Raw genomic sequence first — 13,814 nt, 5'->3', positions numbered from 1 at the left:
TTAGGCTCAATAGACGTTGACTACCCAAAGTGATTCGACTATTCACAAGGACTTTCGATACACGCTTTAACCTTCGGGACTGTGCTCTCGCCTCGATTTGGGCGAATGGCACGCATCCTTCCAGTCACAGTGTGACTTCAAGTCGTTGGAGTCCGTCGAGTCTTTGGTGAGAGTTTTTGTAAAACAAAAATAGAGTGTGGAACAAGTCATCAAGGTTCGGGTTTCACCCCTAACTTAACAACTTCGTTCCTGTTTGGATAAAATAGAGAAGAAAATTTGCGTTAAAGTACGGATTTCACTCCTGATTCAACGCAAATTCTCGTGTTTAAAATATGGGTCGAGCAAGCGATGCAGTCGAGAGTCTAATCTCGACCTAATCACTTATTCATTTTCTAAAGTTTGATTGCAGTGATAATGTAGTGCAAGTGAGAATAGCGAGATACAACAAGTAAGCTCATACAAAACCCCTAAGGGTATGCACAAGTCGGTCTGTTGGTACTTAGACTATAGACTTGGTCGTTCTAAGACATCGACCCGGACTAGGTCGAGTCTTGCCTAATTCCCTATAGTTATGGCTCTGATACCAATTTGTCACACCCCAACCGATGGCGGAAATATCGGGGCATGGCACTGAGCGAAACAGTTTGTCCATGAGTATCCATAACAACTATTCATTACCAGATAATTAAACGTCATGTCCCATACCACAACATATCCAAATAAAAATAGTTATTACAAATAATTGTCTCAAAAACAAATAGTGTTCTGACGACTCAGATTTAAGCGTGACGTAACTAGACCCCTAGCTTGATTCATCAAAGCACAACGATCCCTATCAGGTAGCATCCTAAATACCTGTCACATACGTAAAAACAGAGGTCAATACACATGGTGTAAAGGTGAGCATACAAGTTTGATAATAGCATAATAGATTTCGAAATCGCTTACGCATAACCAGCATGTATAACATATAATGTGAAGCATGTAAGTTATCGACAAAGATTCTATCAATACCAATGAATGCGATTTGACTGCGAGTAACGAGTGCATAACACATGTTCACCACTGCGAACATATGAAGTAATATCCTAAACAACCCCTGTCCACGACAGGTGCAGAGTCCAAACTACAGTATTGTCGTTGCTAAGGCAGGTAGACAGCAATCAATGTGTAAACATAACAAACAGGCATTCATCGAGTCACGTATAACATGCATTAGCGGTTAGCGTATAAATAGTGTTTGCGTTGTGTGACTGATGTTATTTGAATATAGATAACGTATGTAACACCCAAAAGTGCGTAAAGCAAAAAGGGATCAAGTATACTCACAGATTGTATTTAACAAGTAAACACGCTCTTGGATTGAAGGGAGCGCTGAGAGAGATTAGCCTGAACAGTTAACGATAGCATAAACGATAAGCGGAACATAAAACGGTGCAAAGTGGCAAGTGTCGGATGGTAATCCGATCAGATGGCAATCCGATCGGATGGCCAGTTGATCGGATGTCAATCTGTTGGGATGGTCATCCGATCGGATAGCCATTCGATCGGATGGCCATTCGATTGGATTGACACCTCGTTTGGTGAAGATATGTTTGTGTATGATGGTTTGTACTTTGAAGTTTTCGTTGTAGCATTTTGAAAACAGAGAAGTATCTCTACCCTTCAGGTCGATCGATCGAACGGCAGTTTGATCGTGCGACGATCCGTTCGGTGAGGTAATTCTTAGAGAACAAGTTCACAACAGTTTTGTCACTCGATCGGATGGTCTACCGATTGGGTGGCAACCCGTTGGAACTGGTAATGCATCGAACATGTTGAAAATTGTTTAAGTGTTGAAGTCCTAAACATCACATGGTCGAGTGGTCGTTTGATCGGATGGCAATCCGATCGGACAGCAACTCGTTCGACATTCAGATCCTCAAAAGTTGAAATAAAAGTTAAATGTGGGACCAAGGTGCAAGCCGATCGGATGGCTGTTCGATCGGATGGCAATCCGATCGGATGGTGATCCGTCCACAACCTAATCGTCTTGACACTTGGTTGTTTCGATAGTTTGTAGTTTTAATTCGAGACGATTTGATACCGAGCCAAACAACAGAACCCTCGTCAAGACTCGAGTAACCCGATCGGATAGGAATCACCCTAGTTCGGTCAGTTGACTGTTCGAGACGGTGATTCATGTTTAACCCGAAATCGGTTGTCTCTTAGGTAGAATTCAGATCTTGAACCTACACATCTAAGAAAGAGTAGAAGATCAGAACAAGCACCGATTCTATTGGTTTTGAGTGCATTGAGTGTAAAAGAGTTGAAAGAAAGTTAGAAAACCATATTTCAATCCTTTTCACCATGAATATGTTCAGATCTATGCTAGATCTCTGTTTATTTATGTGGAAATCGTCCAGATCTAAGCTGTTCTTGGTGGATTGGAGCCAAAACATGAAGTTCATAACAACCCCATGATGACATCATCCTAGAACACCTTAAATCTAGTGATTTCACAGTTGAAAGTTAAGATTCAAAAGATAGAAAGATGAAGAAATGCGTGTTGATCATAGAAGTCCAAGATTTAGGTTGAAAACTTACAAGAATCGTGAGAAATCGAGAGAAAGAAGCTTGAGAGCGGCTGGGTCGAGTGAGAGTGCTATCACATCAAGTGATGTGACAGTTGGAGGTATTTATAGGGTTTCCCAAAAAGGAAAGTGCATAGGATCGAGTGGGTCATCGATCGGATGACTGTTCGATCGAGTGGCTCCAATGGGTGAGTTTCGGCGTTTCGTTTCGTGCGTTGGGTTTTTCGATGCGTTTAAGCGATGCGATAGAATTATCCATTAATCCCAACTACTATATCTAACATACAATCATCCTAAGTAACTTGCGTTTAGCGTTTGCGATTACGTTGCAATTGCGTTGCGATTAATCACCACAACATAAACTTAAATAAACATGCACAAGTAACACATCAGTAGCACACACTCGTAAAACAATATCCAAAACGCATAATTCAGGTTGCGAATGCGATTGCGATGCGATAAGGCGATAAAACATGCGATGCAATAAGCGATAAGGCGATAAAACATGCGATAAGCGAAAAGGCGATAAAACATGCGATAAAACATAAGCGATAATCGATTAAATCTCGATTATTAACAAGTACTCCACATAATACAACTAATGCGATAAAGCAAATAAATTATCTACAAGTCAAAGAAGTCAAAACAGCAGTTGAGCAAGGAGTGACAGATCGCAATTAGCAATCTTTTCTTCCTTTGACTTCAATGTTGACTTTGACTTTGACTTTCGAAACACGGGGTGTTACAATCTCGTCCTTCATTTTTCTTAATTCAACTGCTTTTTGACCAACAGGTTTTCTTCCTGCACCCTAGTTGGGAGGAGTAGGCTTGATGTCTGGATTGAGTTATCACATCTCAATCCTTGTAATTTCTTCTAGGAGGGCTTCTGTAGTCCAACCAGAGAATTGAGCTCTTGTGGCTCTATAATGCTTATTTTTCCTTATAAACTCCAGGTAATCTTCCCTTAGTTCCTTTTTGAGATCAGGGTTATTTACTGGTCCTTGAGAAGCCTTTTGACTGACATCTTTTGCAAATTCTTCAAGTCTATTCACTTTTGTGAATTCTGCAGACATTATTTGCTGAGCCTCCTTATTACTTGTACCCTTGCTTTTAAAAGCAACTATCTTTTCAACCAGTTTGATATTCAGTTCTAGGTACTCTTGTACAATTTTAGGCTTTGAATATCTTCTGAGGAATGGAAAGGTAAGTTAAGTTGGCTGATGTCAGTTGTAGAGTTGAAAGATTGTATCTCTTTTGATACATTTTCTAACTCAAGTGGGTCAAGTATGGTGGTGGGTAGTTTTGTAGGTTGAGTTATGATGGTGAGTGGTGGTAGTGGATGGTTGAGATGTGATAGATAAGGTTGTGGTGATTGTAGTTTTGATAGGTGATGCATTAGGAGTTTCTTCATTATCATCTTGGACAATGAATTTAATTCTCCTGGTTCTGGTTTGAAGTCTTTGTGCTTTTTATGGTGGTTATGGAAGTTGTGTTGGTGGTTTTCTTTTATGGATGAGAAGTCCTTTAGGGGACTTGCGTGTTGCTGGTGGAGGTAATGTGGTTGTAACATATGTTGTCACTTTTGTAGTGCTAACAAATGTTTGGACAATGGGAGCAGTGGTTTGAGACGTGGTGGGTGTTTGGATGGATGTGATTGTGGCTTGGATAATTGTTGCAGCAGTGCTTTCTGGAACCTCTATTGAAGAACCTTGATTATCCTGGATTTTATTCCTTTCAATAATCTCTTGCACTGTTATCTGCATGTTGGCTTCCCTTGTATCCCTCTTCTTTTCTTTTTCCACTACTTTAGCAATTTCTTCTTATCTTGCCTTTTTGAGTGCATCAATGTCAGGCCTTTTTCCAGCCTTTTTGACCAGAGGTGAGAGCTTTCTCATGCATTCTTCCTCCCCCTTTTGGCATCATCTTGATATTTAGAGAGAGTGAGAGTTTTACTATTGTTTTCAAGGATAAATTCTTTGATGGCTTTAACCTCTGCCTGAGTATCTTTGTACTTGGCATCCACCATTTTTCTTATCAACTCTATTTGCATGTTTTATTTTTCTTCCGCAACTTGCTTTAGAAGGTGAAGATATGGTTAAACATGTTCAAAACCAGACATTTTTTCTTGGTACTGGGGACTTCCAACTAGTGAAGAGACTATTGTCTCAACAGTTGTTACCTTCAAGAGGGTCTTAATGATGTAACCACTGTCCAACTATGAGACTGTTGTCTCTACAGTTATAGTAGCTACCCCACCTGAAATACCTACCAGTGCCTCTTGGAACACAAGAGGTGTTGCCTCCTCTGCTTGTGGGATAGCAATGATTTCTAAGATTGCCCTAGTCACTTGTTGAAGTGTACTCTTTGTGACATGTTGTTGAGAGGAACTAGGTATGTGCAAATCAGTTGTATCAATTGCATCAAACAATTTTTGGAATGATGATTAGATTGTTTTAGTGGGTGGTGGAGTAAAAAGAGAAGCAACTCTAGGAGAGGGGCTTGAGAAGAGATAGTTAAGTGAATTATCTCCCTATTGATTTGGTTCCCCTGTGCTTATAATACTTTCCTTTTGTGAGGATGAGTGAGTAGTTTGGATAGGTGGAGATGATTGCATCTATTGTGAGGAAGTAACAACAGATGTTTGCTGCATTTGTATTACAACAGGTACCTCTAGCATCTTAACCCCCAGAGATAGCTTCTTTTTATTTTTTCTTTTGGATTTAGGGATAGGAATGGAAGTGGTTTTTGTGGAAATTTCTAGTGTGTGTTCCACAGTGTTGGTTTGTGCACTGTGGTCACCAGGAGTAGTAGGCTCAGCAACAGATGTTGCAACATCTGTTGCTTAGTTTTGCAAAACATTTTCTTCTCCCACATTTTCTCGACTTTTAGTCATCATGCGGGTCAAAGTTTCATTTGAAGACTATTAATTTCAAGGGCTTCACCCTGTTCAAAACTTTCTTGTTTTAAAACATTTTTCAGGTAAAAGTTTAACAGTCTTGGATATAATAGGAAAGGATTGCCATTTCCCCTCTTGATTGCTTTTATGTTTGCTACCAAATCCATAAATAGCTTTCTAGGATAGCTTGTAATCTGAATTTCTCAAGATAGCATACACAGATACTGAGTTTTTAGGGAAATTTCGTTAAAAGTTGTGGTCTTTGTAGATAAGCAAACCAAGAGTGTATGGAAAATTTCATTTATGGTGGGAAATTTGGTTTAAACAGTGTTGCGCTCACCATTTGAGCTTCATATCCCCTTTTTGTGAACTCATGATGAAGATCATTTCTAGGGATAGTGTCAATACCTGCCAAATCCTGTAGATTGAAAAAGTTGGAAATGGAAATTGGAGTTATCTCAACGTGTTCTTAATAATGGTAAAGGTGATGATGTAAGGCTTTTTGTTTTGGAGTGAAAATTTTGCACTTTCCCAAAATTCCCTAAGGGTGGATAGATGAACGGGTACAAGAAACGATAAGTAATTGTGAGAAGATTTTAGTTCGAGAGCTATAGTGAAATTAGGCCAGATCTTTTGAAAATCATTTAAACAGATATTCTTTTAATTGAAAGCAAAGTTTGTTGAATGCAAATTCGGTGTTTTTCTCTTTCGAAGTGCTTTGATTTTGATAAGTATATATGATAGATGTAAACTCTATTTGTCAAGGGTTTTTATAGGGTTTGAGGAATAGGTATGCTAGCGTGGCCAACGGTTACCTTTTGGTCTACGTGGCTAGTTGTTATTCGTTGTGGCAAACCACTGTTCAGGAGGTGGGTCCCATTGTGGAAACCCTTTGAAGAAGGAAGATAAGGTATGCTTTCAAAATATCTGTTTGAAACTTCTGGTGGGCTTCAACAAACGTTAGAGTTTTAAGTGAAAACAGTGGTAGGTTTTTAACAAATAGTGGATCTGTTTGACTTTGTGTAGTCAAACAGTGGGTGTTGAATCAGTGGTTCTTTGTCTCAAACAGTGGTTAACCAAGGTTAAGCAGAGTTTTGAACCACTAAAACAGTTGTTTTACTCCTTTCAACAGAGTTTTGTTTTTGGTGATTTTTCACAATCTTTTCTTGGTTTTTAAAACTGCATTTTTTGATTTTCTTGTTTTAAAGACAACATATTAATGTTGCAAGAACCATTTTGGTGCATTTTTTTGAAACATTTTCTTTCTTTCTATTGAGATAGAGATATGTGATACGATAACCTCTGTTTGCACTTTCAAATTGCCAACAGATGTTTCCTACAGACAGTGGTGAATGGGTCAATTTTGCAGATGATCCAAATCATTATCTGCTTTGGATTTGGTGGACTCTACCACTGCATCAGCTTCTTGGGATTGGTCATTTGTCACAAGAAGTTTTTGTACTATCTCTAACAGTTGTTTCTGACCAACTGTAAGTGCTTTCACACTTGGGTCAACTATTGGTTGACCATTCCGAATGAGGTGATTGTACCCATAGAGGGTGTCTATTGACTCTTGGCTTCTGTGGCATGTGCACATGTTCTTCATACCTGTAAGGTACCCTGGTGCATGGTGGTTGCCTATAGCATCTTTGAAGTATGTTATGCAGTGCAACATATACTTGACCATCCCTATGTGCAGGGTATTGGTTCGAGTTTTATGTGATAGATGTTTGACTGGACTCAACTCTTTTGGGAAATGATTATGGATCCCTATTGACAGAGCCATCATCCATTTTGAAACTCAGTTTTGTTCTTGACCTATTTTTGTTGATATCATAGGGTTTAAGAAATGAGCACTGTTGGGTCATATGATTGATTTTTCAACAAATGGTGCACCCAGACGTTGACTCACAGATGTTGTTACCTCTGTTAATATCACAGGCTTTCAACTTAAAATAGTTTTTTATCAATGATTTTTCTTTCCACAAAATTCATACAGCAGATCTAGAGTCTTATCTTTTCTGTTACCCTTATCTCTCTTTCTAGCAACAAATGTTTTAACATCTGTTTGAGAGTTGGTAATAGGAACGATTTTTTTCTTGGTTGGCTTAAGACCATCTGGGTTGGTTAAATCAATTGGTTTGAAGTTTTCAAGAACATCACATTCATTTAACCAAATTGGTTTAAATTCATACTTTTGTTTTTCAGATTGAATGGAACCTTGTGACTTTTAAGATTGATTTTCTTGCCACTAGGTTCAGTGATCTTGATTTATTCACCATTTGATGTGGTTGGTATGATCTCAACCATTTCTAAGTCAATGGAAGTGTTGGTAAGTTGTTCTTGATCATATTTTCTAAATCCAACACCAAACTTCATATTGCTTTTTCTTTGTTTTTCCAAAAGCATCTCATAACCATTACATGATTCAACCCATCTTTCACATGTTATCTGTGTGGATTCCAACTCCCTTTTACAATTTTGATATTTTTCTTTCATTGTTTGGAGTTGATCCTTGGTTATGGTTTATTCATGTTTTAGACTGCTTATCTCAAGGTCTTTTTCAGCAATTCTTGTTTTAAAAATTCTTTTCAATTTTTCAAGAACTATTTCACTAATTTGTGCCTTTTCTCTTAGGTTTCATTCACCTATTTGATATTAGCAAATGCTATGATACATTTATCAGAACATAACTCTTTGAGAGTTTGAGCTGATACCTTAAAGACAACCATTTCAACTTGATCCACCCTAATGCAATCAGTGGAACTTTTTGGATAGTCATCCTCAATCCTTTCTACACTTTCCTTGTCACAAACAGATCTTTGACCTAGGTTAACCAGCAGTTTCCACAGCAATACTTTCACCATCAGTTGTTTGAACTTGATCTTCTTCACCTGAGATATAATCAAGTGCCCTAAAATAGAAATTTGCATGTTCATCACAATCATTTGCTAATAAAGCAAAATTATCATCAGTTAAGTTTTCAGACAAGCTACTCCAATCAAAATAGCATTGAGTAAAAAAGCTTTGTTGATTAGGCTCTGCAGGTGTAGGAGCAGGGAAACTTGTTATGCTTGAACATGTGCCACATGCATCTCTACATACTGAACTTGAGGAACTTGTTGTGCTTGAACATAATGCACTGGCACATGATTCATGTTTTGTGCACATTTGGTCCAGGGTATTTTGGGGATAAAACTGTTGTTGTGTATTAGATTGGAGTGTTTGATTAGGATATGTGATCAATGGTGTATAGTAGTTTGATTGACTCTTGCACTCTCTTGCTAAGTGACCTAATCTATTACACTTAAGACATTTGATTTTAGATTTATCCAACCCCACTTTTGACCTTCCACATAATCTTGGATATGTCCTACCAGTCCTTTTGTAAAAACTTATTTGCTCTTAGACTTAGTAGTACCACTTGATGCAATATATCCATTTCCTCTAGGTCAGTTGGGTCTATGTGCTTAAGATCATCAAGTACAAACGACAGACTATCAGGACCATGACTATCATCATTTGCTGTCAAATGCATAACTTGTGGAATGTTGATCAACGTAGATTTCAGTTGATATATCAATAAAGGCAAATTGGATTTAAATAATCCCAACTCACTGTTATTGACCAATAATAATCCCAACTCATTTAATCACCAATAATAATCCGAACTATTCACTTTTGTTTGTAAAATACTCCCAGTTAAAAAAACACTAACTAGGTTAAAAATTTGCTGATGTGGCATCTGATGTGGCCCTTTTAGCTAATGTGACATATGACGTGGTAGTTGATGTGGCATTTTTTGATGACGTGGCAGCTGATGTAGCAGTCTATGTGGCATTTTTTATGACGTGGCAGCTGATGTGGCAGTTGATGTGTCATTTTTGATGACGTGGCAACTGATGTGGCAGGTGACGTGGCAAGCCACATCAGCAAATTTTTAACCTAGTTAGTGTTTTTTTTAACTGGGAGTATTATACAAACAAAAATGAATAGTTCGGATTATTATTGGTGATTAAATGAGTTGGGATTATTATTGACCAATAACAGTGAGTTAGAATTATTTAGATCCAATTTGCCGTCAATAAATTGATCAGAATTCTGATCATTTCCTATTCCAGCAGATGATCCTTTCTGACTCAGAAGTGCCGTGTTACCGAAAACATAAATGTCGGACACTTTTCCAGTTTCCTTAGAGCTTTTTTTTCTAGACAAGCTCCCTTTCAAATGTTAGGACCTTTCCATGAAACTAAGTTAGGCTCATGTCCTTGAAATATGCGGATGTTCTCATCACTGTAGCAATATTGTCCCATTTCACAGGCAAAGATCTTAAAAATATGTTACTTAAAGTTGTTTTAGTGAATTCTTTATTAACCAACTTTAATTCACTGATTAGACATGAAAAGCATTCAAAATACTAACTCAGGTTCTCTCCCTTGACATAAGTGAAAATTTCATATTGCTAATTAAGGATTTCTCGAGTGTTCTCGATAACATCATCCATTCCACTGAATTGTTCTTTTAGTGCATCACATAACTCTTTGGCACTGTTACAATGCAACAAACCAGCATAAATATCATTCGGCAGAGCCATAGCCACGATACTAAAGACTTTGGCATACAACTCGAATTTTTGATAATCTTGCTCAGAGTAATTCTCTGGCTTCTTTGGCTCTAACACATGTGGGTTCTCGGCACTAGATACCACTGGACTATGCGGTCCAATACAACGAACTTCCAATACCCTGTATTTTGCAAAGCGAGTATGTAACCCATCCTACGTTGCCAGATGTTGAATTCGGATCTGACAAGTATAGGGGGTTTATTACTGAAGCCGGTGTTTTGGGGATCATTTTGTGCCATTTTCTTTTGTTCTTTTTAGAGAAAAAAGAGTATGTGATAGACACTTTTGAGTTCTTCACTTTTCAACTCTGAGCTACGAACATTATTGGATCTTTGTTGAGCATTTCACTTTTTAACGTGACCAAGCTCTGATACCAATTGTTAAGTCTGAGTTTACAAGTTTTGTGAATAACCAACAATTAAGCTCAAAACAATTTTGTATTGTATGAAAGATAAATAATCACAAACGAAAAATCATCATCAATAATTGTTTTTCATTAATCACAATGATTCAAATGCTTTACAAAAAGTTGATTTTACATACTCCCCCTCAGACTTGATCATTATCACAAAGATTGTTGGTACAAAAGAAAAGGTGGTGTGTAGTGATGTATAAGTATTAAGGACCCGTGCTTTGTGGCAAGACCGTACTGAACAAAAAGTAAACAAAAATGTTGAATCAATAACACTTGTTACGGCGTGTTAGCTCGCAAAATTTAGACCAAAACATAAAAGATTAAAAAAAGAACTAAGTCGAATTAGGACCCCGTGCGTTGCTACGGGGCCGTTAAACCGCAAACTAAAACAAATGTGAAAATAGTGAACTACGCATGCACGTTGCAACGCACTATCATGTATAATTTAGACCGAAACATAACAGTCTCATAAGAAAGAAGGCTAAGTCGAAACAATAAAAAAAAAAACCCACGTAAAAAGATAAAAAAAAACTTAAAAAATTCAACTCACGTAATAATACTACTTAAATAAACTTATAGTAAAAAGATTAAAAAAAACTAAAAAACTTCAACTCGTGTAATAATACTCCAATAAACTTATAGATATAGTTTTTATTAAAAATTCACACTAAATCAAGGGATATATTGTAGCTTTACTAATACTTTAAGGGAAGCCTTACTAATACTTAGAAAAGAAAAATACAAGTTACGGTCCGTAAAGAAAAAAATATGAAAAGCAACTAAAGTTTGAATAAAAAATAAGTTTTAAAAGATATTGTACCATAAGAATGCATATAGTGAAACTATATAAAGTAAAATAAAATTAAATAGTAGATGTTGAGAAAAAAATATTTTTTTTCTAATTAACGCTTGATTAGTATATAAATTGTTTTCAAGATGATTCATCTCATTAGGCTACTGGGTATGAGGACCGTCCCCAAGACGTCGAGGACCGGCGCCAGCCAGCACACCGTGCCGCCTGGGTCGTCCTCATCCTCAGCGGCGAGCTTGAAACGTTGGAGACAGGGCAAGTAAAGACAAAAAATGTGGGGTAAGTCTGTGGGATGGACCAAAAAAGGGAAAGATTAAAAAAATAAAAAAAAATATAAAAGTGGTGGGGTAGGATCATCTAGGACCATCCCTCCATTTCCACTAGTTTTGTGGGATAGACCATTCTTGGGAGGATTATGATATGATGCCTACGTGGCGGATCATCTTTCAAGAGAGGATGGACACCATACCCTCTAGCCTTATCATTTTAAATGTAATAAACATGGTGTTGTCATCATGCAATTTTTTTAATTAATAAAACATAACATCAACTTCTGAAGATTTTCATAAGATTATTTTCCAATTTTTTTTATTTCATGTCATTAGCACACAATAAACGATGTTCTAGGTGTCAAAGTCATCAATTTAATAAGGGTATAAGAAGTGGTTAGACACTTGAGAGTATCAAACTAAAAAATCAATCAATGAGAGTGTGCCATGTCAAAGTGGTAAACTATACTCAAAAGTGTTGGCAATGGTTAGACACTTGGTGAAGTGGTAAACTATTTAAAAAAAATGTGTGATTGGTTGAGATTGGAATGGACCTCAACCCACACACCCCCTCTCTCTCTCCTATCCTCTCTCCCCGCATCGGCATGCCATCACCGAACAAATAAGTCAAAACCGGTAAACTTCTTGCTGGCGGTGGTTTACCGCGTTGGTAAACTGGTTTACCGAGTTTTGCCGATCACCACTCCAGATACCATAAGGATTTTCTATTGGCACACCGGCCATTCTATTGGCACACTTTGACAATTCCTCCGGATAAACCCTTAACTTTGTACGGTAAGCACGAAGCCTGAGGAGTAATTCCCATCCAGGTTCATGGTCTTCTGGTTCCTTTTCGTTCAAACCCTCAGAAAATTTACGAGGAACAACATTGAAAGGAAGTAATCGACCGGAAATAAAAAAGAACTGATTTTTCCAAGTGGCACATGACCAACAGTGGCAGAAAGAAGAGGAGCCTCACACTGAGTTTTCTCGATAGTAAACCAATCACCATTATGGGCAAGCCGGAAAAAAACGACGGGACATCAACAACGATGGTTCATAACTCAGTGCACGACAAAGGATTTCAAAATGCATTATACGAGCAACACCAACAGGGGCTAACTGACCCAAAGAAAGACGATAGTATTTCAACACTTCAAGAAAAAAGTTTGTAAAAGGATACCGCAAGTTTGGTCGATCAAGAATTCGTGTATAAAACACAAGAAAACCTTGCGGACATTGATTTGCAGTTCTTTCCCCTGGAACTTGAGCCTTAAGAGAATGATCAATGCCATGATCCAAACAGAACTTATCAATCTCTGACTCGGTAAGTTTGAAAAACTGGACAAGCATAGCATTCTTATTCGACGCCACGAGAAAAGTAAAGAAAAAAAGGAATAACTTACCAAGTTTATAAAGATGGATCGCCAGAAAATCTCATCGAAAAAACCGTCGGATAAAAGGAGAATTCAAAAAGGAAAAAAGAAGAGTAAAAGGGGAAGAATGAAGGAACGAACGGTTATAAGGAAGTCACAAAGTTCAAAAAATTTCAAATCCCTAAACAGACAGATGGAGGGCAAGGATCTAACCATTTACAGCTGGCAGCCTAGGGTACTCGAAGGCCACCCTGTGGCACCGTCCCATCAGTCACTTCCGGGCCGCCTAAACATGCAAGTGGGCAAATGGGCTTTAATTGTAAAAGGCACATGATGAAATAGTAAGGTAACTTAGAATAAAAGGCCAAGGGTGGACCAATACCTTCCGAATAGAAGCCCGTGGTCAGAAAAATAAAAAGACTAATGCTTCTAGTCCACCAGTTCGATAAAATGTAACCCTTTTCTCTCTCTCTCTCTAGAAATGACTCACATTTTAACTAACACACCACAGAAGCATGACCAAAAAGGCAAGATTAAGAAACAAAAACCCCTAGACTTAGAGTCATAAGCACCGATATTTACAAATACTGATATATATATATATATATATATATATATATATATATATATATATATATAGAGGGTTGGGTTCATTTCAGAACTCTAAATAACTACAGAACTTTCAGAACTCCTAATAAACAATCATTTTATATATATTTTTTGTGTTTAGGATCTTTTTATCATCTATTATATGTATTTCTTTGATCACATACATGTTAAAAGCAGTTTACATATGTGTAATAGCCAAATTATATATATGTGTCATAACTAATTACATATATGTAAAAAA

Source organism: Helianthus annuus, chromosome 12 (assembly GCF_002127325.2).
Source record: "Helianthus annuus cultivar XRQ/B chromosome 12, HanXRQr2.0-SUNRISE, whole genome shotgun sequence".
In the NCBI taxonomy this organism is placed as follows: domain Eukaryota; kingdom Viridiplantae; phylum Streptophyta; class Magnoliopsida; order Asterales; family Asteraceae; genus Helianthus; species Helianthus annuus.
Note: the sequence above shows the minus strand (reverse complement) of the source record.